Below are 10,982 nucleotides of genomic sequence, written 5' to 3'. Positions count from 1 at the left end.
ACCTTGGTTACAACAAGATTTCCCCATTAATTAAAACCCTCTCTTGTTAGAGATATCAAAAGCACTATGTATCATGTACTACAACTTAATTATGACAAGAAGCATGCATGCATGCCTTGAGATTGCAGCTGCAATTGAAATATGGCTAGAAGATTCACAACCATAGCTGATCTTTTCCTAGATAGATTCATGCCCCATCTTAATTCAAATGGAGAAGTATAGTACATATGATAAATTTTAGTAGCTAGGCTTTACTATGTAGAAATTTTTTTTTGACAAAGTTTTCCTCCACCGCCTAGTGAACGTTCAGTCACCATCGTAAGGTTCACAAAAACCTATTGGATTTTAGTATGTTCTCCAAAATATCATCCCAATAATTGTGTACATCTGAAACCGCCTTGGTGAATGGATTCATTCACTGTGGCTGAGGAACTTTCCAAAGAAATAGCTTAGTAGCCACATTAGCAGTGCTTGGAATGATTTATCGCTCTCGTCTATAAAAGGTTCTTCCACAATCACTCTGAATAAGACATGGATTCCTCTTTCAAATGAAAAGAACTAGTGCGGCCTTAGGAATCCTAAAGGCGGAGTACTGAACTGGAAAGCATGTAATCAAATAAAATTTAGGGATGTTGTTCTCTGTGCCGCAAAGCAGCATGTGTCCAGACACATGGGCCTGCCATTCAGGGGGCAAGATGGTCATTTCATCCACCCCCATGTGTCTGGGCGCAATCTGCGCCCCCGTAACAGAGAGCATTTGGCATAAAATTTAACACCCAATGTTAATGGTAAAGATATTGCATTTGTATCCGAATTCACCTGGGCAGGCATTTTTTCAGTAATAAGACCAATGAAATCAGCAAGGTAACCTCATTCCCCACTTTCATGATAAGGCAACTCAACCATGCAGTAAAAAAAAAAATACTAGAAAACTCTATTTGCCCAACCAATTGTAGTTTTCAGATTGTTCTAGGGCATTAGGAGCCCAAGTGCTTGTTTTTAAGGTAACTAGCTTGATTCTTTGTGATCTACAGCGACCCCCATTTGCTGAAGGAGAAAGAGATCCCGAGCCTAATGGCAATCGGATCAGAGAACAGATGGTTTGGAAGGAGGAGAAGCTTTATCATCTCTCGAAAGAGGGAGTGGAATGTCTCCTCAAAATTCTACCAAAAAATAAAGAAGAAATGTCTCCTCAAAAGGTGGGGGCACGAATGGCTTAACATGTCTATTGAAAGATTTACTTTCGTGGATAAAGTCTAATTCATTTTGATCAATATTAGGGTCCAACTACATTGCATTGCCACAAGATCTAGAGAAGAACCCAAATCTCCAACTAGTAGGTCGGGAATGGGTTCTCTAATTGATGGTTCTACTGTCATTCCTGCTTTGGTCACTTTGTAATTTCTGTTTCGTTAAAAGGCAGGATTGTAATGTTAACCCAAAGTTCAATCACATGGTCACATCATCAGTGGAGAAGAAATCCTTGTTCACGAGTAAAGGAAAACTTGATTTGCATTCAGTTATAAGAGAAGAAAATTTTCCTTTACCATGTGGTTTGAGGTATCGATATCAGTTGTGTTGATATTGCAGCCTCTTGATCCCGATACCATGTCGATCCTGTAACATTTTCACCGATCACATCTGATATCATTTGTATTACCATGGATCGTCCACGCAACCAATCCCCAATATAACCCCTTAACCCGCACACCTATATGTTGAATTTATGTGTCCATCAAACCCGATTCGGTCTGGTTCGATCCGGTTTACTTTGTATTGAACTTTTTATACATTTTGGTTTAATATTATCACATGCGATATAAAATTTTTGAGCATTATGTGTCCATAAGTTTTACTTAAAATGGTAGTCACGACTAGGGTTTGGGCTGGACACCCTTATCATATGGTCTTCGCATTGGGTATGCCTAGACATGTTGATGTTGGGGTACAAATACGAGTACACATTATAATGTGCATTGGCGAAGAATCTTATTTTCGATTCTCTCATGTATTACTACCAGATGTAGGATGGGATAGACATGTGTCACCGAGACCCTAAACCTGAGAGGACCTCGTCACTGCAAAATGTGAACGTATTTTTTGGATCATCAATAACTAAGATTCAAGAGAGTCAAAGTTGGTGTTTTAGGAATGCACAAACATTTCATGAGTGAGAGAGTTACTCAACACGGTCACCACTGCCCGATGGGGAACATCAAGATAGAGATTATGTATGGATGATCGGATCGAAATCTGGATCCAGTGCCATTTTAGAAATGGTTTTTGCAAAACCTATTTTACATAAAATGATAGATTATATGTAGTTTTCATTTAAAATATTTTATCGTGTTCTGCGGTATCTGATCACGTACATAGACGTTCTTGTATGGACATTTTCTATGGAATGGAGTTTGGCAGTACATGTGTACATGCCCTAGATTCCATAATGGTGATGTTGATTAGTGATGCGTTGGTACATAATAATTAATTATTATGTGAAGGTATAAATGGAAATTGATAATTAATTAATTATTTATTTAATTTATTGGATAAGGTGCTATTTTTATTTATCCAGTAAATATAAAATAAATAAACAATTAAACATTCCCTATTAGATTCTACTTCTTCACCAATTAGAAGCCCATCAAGTTTAAATATGTTCAATTCAAAGAGGAGAGAGAGAAACAGACTCTCACTGGGTTTATTCAAAATATGGTTTTAAATAATTTAAAAAAAAAACCTTATTATATAAACAATCTAAAACGTGCAGGGGGAGACCACGTTTTCCAACTTTGGGTGATTTTGGGTGCTCCCCCTCTCTCCCACGTTTTTGGCTTCCTCTCTCTCTCTCTCTCTCTTGTGATTTTCTCTCTCTCATTCTTCTTGCTCTCTAGCTTTTGAGAGTTAGGGTTTTTGAAAACCCAGGATTGCTCTTGAAGATTTGAAGAAGAAGATCTGGTTTTGACTTGGAGAATCTTGGCTGCACCATTTGAGGTTCAGATCTGTTTACCTGATGTGCTCATTGGAGGAAAGAACCACTATCTATTGGAGAAGCAACACTTGAGGCTCATCAGATTAGCAAGTTTCTATTAATTTCTCTTGTTTTAATTATATGATTATTCATGGGATGTGAAAGAAACCCGAATCAATCTCTTTCCACTGCGCATTCAGGTATGGGATGGATCCCTCTTTCCATGGGATGGAAAAGAGATGAATTTTCTCTCTCTTAGGGATCCCATAATTTTATGGGACAAAAAAAAAAAGAAGGATTGGGTAATGGTTTATCATACCGTACCCTAATTGGGTCACAGTAGGGCACCCATGGGCGACCATGAGCAACCCTAAAAATTAAATAGGGCGCCCTAGGGCAACCTTAGAGATTTCAAGAGTTGTGAATCCTCACATGAATGATCCTGGTTTATAAGGATCAACAAGGAGATAATCCCATGGACTGCTATTTGACTAACACTATAACAATGCTTTGACCTAGATAGACGTCTCACATCGGTGACGCCACTAGATCGGTTGAACTGAAAGTCTGAAACAAGTTATTGAATTTCAACTTTCAAACGGTATCGAACCGAGGGTGATTTCATCAAACAGTATTGGATCAAGGGTTATTTCATCAAACGGTATCAAATCAGGGGTTATTTCATCAAACCCTTGATCGTACATCTTATGCAATATTTAACATAAAAAAATGTTTTTATTCTAACACAAGTTAATTTTTACATTGAATAGATTTTTTGGATTTAACCCATTTTTTATAACTTTTTAGAAATTTACTGCAATATTTGTTACATTTTGTTTAATATTTCACACAAATTTGATTGATTTTAGATTATTTTTTTTTTTGGCAAATAGCTTGTTTTATTATTTATGGTATTTTTTTAATTTTTTGATTGTTTTGTCCAATACCTGGTCCAATACCAAAAAGGTATGATGAATCAACATTTTAGCCAAGACCAATCTGATACTGTTTCAATCCGACAGTGTGCACTAAAACCATGCTCTACAATGGAAGAAGAAAAACCCATTTACTCCCTCTGCTGAGGCTTAAAACAGAATGTTTTTTGTTTGTGATATCTACTCCACTTCATTAATATGCACGGTGAAAAAAAAATCTCTTTTGCTTTTCGATAAAAAGAGAGAGAGAGAGAGAGAGAGAGAGAGAGAGAGAGAGAACTTTGTTTGGCCATGTGGCCCCTCCATTGCACCGTTGCGAGGGCTAGTGGGTGGGTTGGTCAGTCGCCAACCCTGTGCCTGGGAGTAGGGTCGCGTGATTAAACAACGTTCTTTTTTCTAAAAAGCCAAAAACAAAAAACCACCATCATATAGAATCGAAAATTTTTAAGCTGCTTTACCTTTTCAGTTAAAAAAATCATATAAAACGAGAAACTTTTTAATGAAGATAGATTCATTGGTTTTTATCTGGAAACGAATGAAGCCTTTTTGCACATCATTGGATTTTTGTGCAAGATATTTTAGGTAAAAATATTTCTATATATTTCTTGGGCTTTTTTTGGCAATTCCCATAATAGTGAATCTATTTGGCATTTGTTTATCTCTGAGTTTTCAAAATGAATATGAGACGCAAGTCCTTTAGGTTTGAAGACTGAATTTCTTTATAGCTCTTTTTTGTTGTCTCTTTTTATTTTTTTATTTGGGACTTCAGAAGTGTCCCATGCGGACCATTTTTTTTATTTTTTTTATCGTTACTATCACTGTTTTTTTTTCTTTGGTATCATAGAAATCAAGTAATTGTTTGCAATGTTCAACCTAGCTAATCCTCTTTTCGTCTCAGAAAATATCTGTTCCATCTCATTTGCCTGATGATTTATTCTAACTAAGGGTGTCAAAATCAAATAGAAATCGAATACTGAACCTGAAACTAAGTCGAATTAATTGAACCAAATCGAACCAAATAAATTCTGTTTGATTTCGATTCTGGTATATGATCATTTAATGTGTTCGGTTCAGTTACGATTTTAATTAAAAAAATCATCGGTTTGAACCGAAACTGAACCAAATACCACACTTAAATTCAAAACTCTATATATCTTTTTTTTTTTTTTTATGATGTTGTCTTTCCTTTTAAAACTATAGTTTTGATGTGTTTTTTTGACAGGTAAGTTGAAAGATAAGATCTGAAAGTGGAGAGAACTCACTTGGGATTGTTATTTATTTATTAATATTTCTGATACCTTTAAGGTTTTGTGAGCATTTTTTATTTATACAAATAAAGTTTCTTGAGAACACAACGAGACAACAATAATTGACAGTCTAGCAGAATGGAACCGTATTGGAGAATCGAATAAGACCCTAATTGAAAAACCAAATTAGAATCGTAATTGAACCGAATTGAGCAGGTTCGAATTCGATTTCCACTTTTAGAATCAATTCAATTCTTGATTTGATTTCGAATCATACCATTAAGTCATGGAACCGAACCAAATGACCAAAACCAAATCGATTGATACCCCTAGTTCCAACACCACTTTACTGTCCAATTTTAACTATTCCATTTTGATATATGCAAGAACTACTACTAATGATGCTTTGAACAAAGCAAGTTGGGCCTATGCGATTCTGTTCTGATGTCGTATGTGGTGGTGGACAGTCTTATACCCGGGTCGCCTATTGCACGCGCTCACGTAACGTTCTTTTTTCTTTTTTAAATCCGATGGTTTTAATGGAAGATCTGTTGCCATAGACCATCGGTGAGTAAGATACATGTCAAAGTATCTCTCTATCTGACATTATTTGACTGAAGGGGGTTTTACCGTTTAAGTCAGTAAAACAAAAAGTTCTGACAAAGAAAAGATCAGAGATATAGATGGATAGATAGAGTGGGTCCCGTCGAAGAAAAAAGACTACAACAGGGAGTGGTGCGTGTCCCCATCGAGGCACCCACGGTCACGTGATTCCCCAACGCTGTTCAATCTTACGTGTCATTTCACCAGTCGCTGTTTCCGTAGGTGGCTACGCGTTATCGTGACTGTTAGTGACCACTAAGTAACTCTACTCTTCCGAGTCTCCACGTGTTACCATCACATGTTCAAATTATATTCTTTTAATTTATATGAATAAAATAATATCATCGCATTTCTGGTCAATTTCTGATTTTTAGAGGATGTGACGGTCATTTCACGTGCCTCCCGTACGGATGCACTGCACAACCGGGTAAAATAGAGGTGGGACCGTGAAACTCATGAATGTAATGAAACGTGGGGAAGCAATGAGACACTGAGAGAGAGAGTGCAGCAGACTGAAGAAGAGCCGTGCAAGTAGTGGTGGGAACATGTTGGTCTTTTGATAGAAGCTTCTCGCCCTCTCTCGAACTCCACCCGAATATGCCTCTCTGCCAAGTCTGCTAAAGATGCCAATTCGTCCCATCATGGAAGGTCCCCCTCCCCCGCATGGAGAAAAAGAGTGCAGTAACTTTAAATTCAGCCAAAATTGTATGATTTAAATTAAGGGTGTATATGAATAGTCGAAGTTCGTTTATGAATCCGTATTCGAAAGTTAAATAGATGTAGATACGAATAGGTTATATTTATTTAAAAAGTCATATTTATATGTAAACGGATAAAATATCTGATCCGTATCCGTTTAGTACTATCTGAATCCGTTTAAAAGCTAATCGGATGTGGATGCGAATATAGCACTATCCGAGTCAAATCCGATCCGTTTACACCCCTAACTTAAACCTCACTATAAGAATAAAGCAAAATTTATTTAATGGCAATTGATTTTCTAAACAAAATCATATTTGAAGAGTCGATTTTTAGATCACGATCACAAACATCAATGATAGAAACAAGAAGAAGATGGAAGTGTGTCACTAGATCACTCTTTTTAAGATTGTATTTGCCTCGTATAGGTGCAAATCGGGTTTACTTTCAAATCAATCTCCTAAGATACAATAGTCTTTACTAGCCACCTAAGAGCCCTTGCACTTATCTTGAGGCCTACTATGATAGACAAGGTAATGCTCAACACTCAATAAGAATTCACAAAATGTTAATCTAGAGAGAGAATTTTGAGAGTATTTGAAGCAAAACATACAAAGTATGATTTTTGACAAAAATGAAAAAATGGAAAGACTAACAATAGAGGGGAGAGTGGTGCCTCGTCAAGATACCCTTTCATAAAACCTCAAAAGACATATCTTTTTTAGAACATATTTTAAATATGAAAAGACACAAGTAAGTGAAAAGATGCCAACTATAAAAACTTTTTCTTTGTTTTGGGGGGTTTAATCATCGAAAGTTAAAATCACAAAAAAACTAATTGTTTATTAAGCGGTTATACGGTTCATAAATGGTTTCATAGAAAATGCCACAACCAAAAACCTACTCTAAAAAGGTTATACGCAATAGTTTAACAGGGAAGTGTTCATTGTTTGGCTGTGTGGCTCCTACACTTGTGCGAGACCCAATCAACACCCCCTTTTGGTTCAATCTATGAAGGGAAGGAAGTCATTTTATACGCAGGAGGATAGGAATAGGATAGACATAAAGGGCTAATAACTCTGAATTGATCAATATGATCAATCATTGAAAGTGCATTCAAGTGATTACCAATTAAGCACCCAAAAGGCTAATAACTCTGAATTGAGTGAATTCAATTTCAGATTGGTTTTAGTATTATCCAATTCTCACTCCAATGGAGAGGGGAAAAAAATAGTAGTGCTTCATTTGATTGATACTTAGTGATGGAAACATTCATATGTGTTAAAAATCTGTAACAAAAAAGGAGAGCACAGAAAGATGGCCTGAGTCGAACGAAATCGTTCTGTCCTTAAGACAATATTTGCACCCTCCTAATCCTGCAAAGGGTTGCAGCAAACCTGCCTCCCAAGATAAATCAGATGGACTGTTACTGGTTGCAGAGACAGTAACACTGTGAAGCTATCAGAGATTTTTTGATATGTTGGACTGAGAGAATTCGTGGCCCATTTATAGGCCCACAAGGCCTGTTCAGATGGGTCACACCCATTGGCTCATATGGCTTGACCTGACAGGTCATGACTATTGGGTTGGGCTCCCTTGGCTATTCGTGTGGGCTGCAACTCTTGGGGTCAATGTTAAACTAAGGGTTGCACTCCCTCTTTGATCAGCCACCGATCCAACGGTCGGATCGATCCTAAGCACCCTTTGATCAAACACAGTCGATCCCGAAAAGATTAAAGCGACATACTACGACGATGCGCACATGCGAAGTGCAAAGTGTGCCATCAAAGCGCCACATTGCGCCTTGCGCACGTGCACGTGCTCGGATGGTTACCGTCCTCGCTCGCAAGTGCACCATACAATCTCTTCTTGCACTATATGTGATAATAATAACTACTAACTACTAACACATATAAATCCAATGAGCTTTCCTTTCATAGCCGATGTGGGACTAAAAGTTCACATCAATATTTTGAAAAATTCCAACAATTTCCCTCAATTTTTAAAAATAATTGAGCCTCAGTCAATAAACTCTCTATACTTCTAAATCATACTTACATAAAGGTGCCTTTCGCCTTGAACCTTTATGTTGTCAAAATACATTAGTACTTATCAAAAACGAAGTAGTCGTAGCCTTGAACTTAGAATTTTATAGTGACAAATCTAATATACTAGACATATGACTTACTTGAACATAATTTCAATAACACCCGCACACTTATGGTCTTGTGCTTTCATCTTAGGTTTTCATAAGTGCCTTAGAGACAAGCTTTGAATCTCGCAGAAGCGGCCCCCCTTCCTGCACTTATATAGGTGAATCTAATAAAATGCAATTGTATGACTTGCATTTCCTATAAGGCATAGACTCATTGAAGGATTGATCCTACTCTCTGTCGATTTCTCCATACAAACATGCACTACCTTGAGATGCCAAGAGATCTTATCTCTACTAGTTAAGTGCATAACCGGTTATTACTACAAATGTTTTTCCATTGAACTAGTTGACTAGATGTTAGTCTAGTGTCTAATTGGTTTCCACTTACAGGTTACCTCTCATTTAAAAATTTTAAACCCATATCCCTGGAAGCCTTCCATACCACATCCCTACCTAGGCCTTTTGTAAAGGGATCAGTTAAATTTTCCTTTGACTTTACATAACTAATAGTCATAACTCCTTTGATGAGTTGTTCTCTTACATAGCTATGTCTTAAACTGATATGCATTGACTTTCCATTGTAGACTTTATTATAAGCCTTTGATAATGTTGCTTCATTATCACAAGATATTGATATAGCAGGCATTGGCTTAGGCCACAGAGGAATCTCTGTTAAGAGGTCCCTAAGTCATTCTGCTTCCTTTACTGCCATTGCTAAAGCGATAAATTCAGACTCCATAGTGGAGTGTGAAACTATAGTCTATTTCTTGGATCCCCAAGAAATTAATCCTCCATCCTAGGTAAATATCCAACCACTTGTGGATTTTAATTCATCGGATCCTGTGATCCAATTAGCATATGTGTATCCTTCTAGTACTGCGGGAAAATCCTTATAACTTAATGCATAATTCATTGTGCCCTTTAAGTACTTAAGTCCTCTAGAAACTGCATTCCAATGAATTTATCCAAGGTTATGAGTAAACCTACTCAAAACATCAACTGCAAAAGCTATATCAGGACAAGTGCACTGCATGGCATACATTAAGCTGCCAATGATACTAGCGTATTCCAATTGAGATATACAATTTCCTTCATTAGAAGTTAATCAAATAGAATGATCATATGGGGTAGCAATTGGTTTACAGTCGTCATGATTGAATTTCTTTAATATTTTCTTTATGTAATGAGACTGTGTTAAAGAAATACAATCAGAGGATCTAACAATTTTGATTCCCAAAATTACATTTGATTCACCCATATCTTTCATATCAAAACACGAAGATAGGAAAGCCTTTGTCTCCAAAACAGTGCTTGTATTAGTATCAAAGATTAACATATCATCAACATATAAACATATCATAACACCATGTCCATTCTTGAATTTAGAATAAACACATTTATCAGATTCATTTATTCTAAATCCATTTCCTACAATCTTTTGGTCAAATTTATCATGCCATTGCTTAGGAGCTTGTTTTAGACCATATAAAGATTTGACTAGTTTACAAACCTTACTTTCCTGGCCTTTCAAAACAAACCCTTCAGGTTGTTCCATGTAAACTTCTTCTTCTAAATCTCCATTTAGAAAAGCAATTTTAACATCCATTTGGTGTATAACAAGTTTATTAATTGATGCTAAAATAATTAACAATCTAATTGTACTAATTCTAGCAACAGGAACATATGTATCAAAATAATCAATACCTTCTTTTTTCTTAAAGCCCTTGGCTACAAGCCTAGCTTTAAATTTATCAATGGTTCCATCAGCTTTAAGCTTTCGCTTAAAAATCCACTTACAACCAATAGGTTTAAATCCAGGAGGTAAATCTATTAAAACCCATGTTTTATTATCCATGAGAAAATCCATTTCATCATTTATAACTTCTTGCCTAAAAATAGAATCTTGAGAATTCATGGCTTCTCGAAAAGTCAATGGATCATGTTCAACATTATACACACAAGAATATGTAACTTCATTTTTGTTTTCTTCTACCAAGAATTGATAGAAATCTGGACTAAAGGATTTTTCCACTCTAACTCTTTTACTTCTTCTAAGTTCAACACTCTCATTATTCTCAGAATTTGATTGAACAATATCTTGATCCTCCTTGTTTGTATTTTCATTCTTCCGTTTCCTAGAGAATGAATCCTCAAAGAACTCAGCAACTCTAGATTCTAAAATTGTATTTTGGCTAACGGTCTCTGTAGATTCCATCGTTAAAAATCTATAGGCCTTGCTATGTTGGGCATAGCCAATGAAAATACATTCAATTGTCTTTTCACCTAATTTAGGTCTTTTAGGATCAGTTAATCTTACCAATGCTCTACATCCCCATACTTAGAAATATCCAAGAGAAGGTTTTCTCTTCATC

This window comes from Telopea speciosissima, chromosome 2 (genome assembly GCF_018873765.1).
Source record: "Telopea speciosissima isolate NSW1024214 ecotype Mountain lineage chromosome 2, Tspe_v1, whole genome shotgun sequence".
Taxonomy (NCBI): Eukaryota; Viridiplantae; Streptophyta; class Magnoliopsida; order Proteales; family Proteaceae; genus Telopea; species Telopea speciosissima.
The sequence above is the reverse complement of the archived record's forward strand: the minus strand, read 5'-3'. Positions refer to the sequence as shown.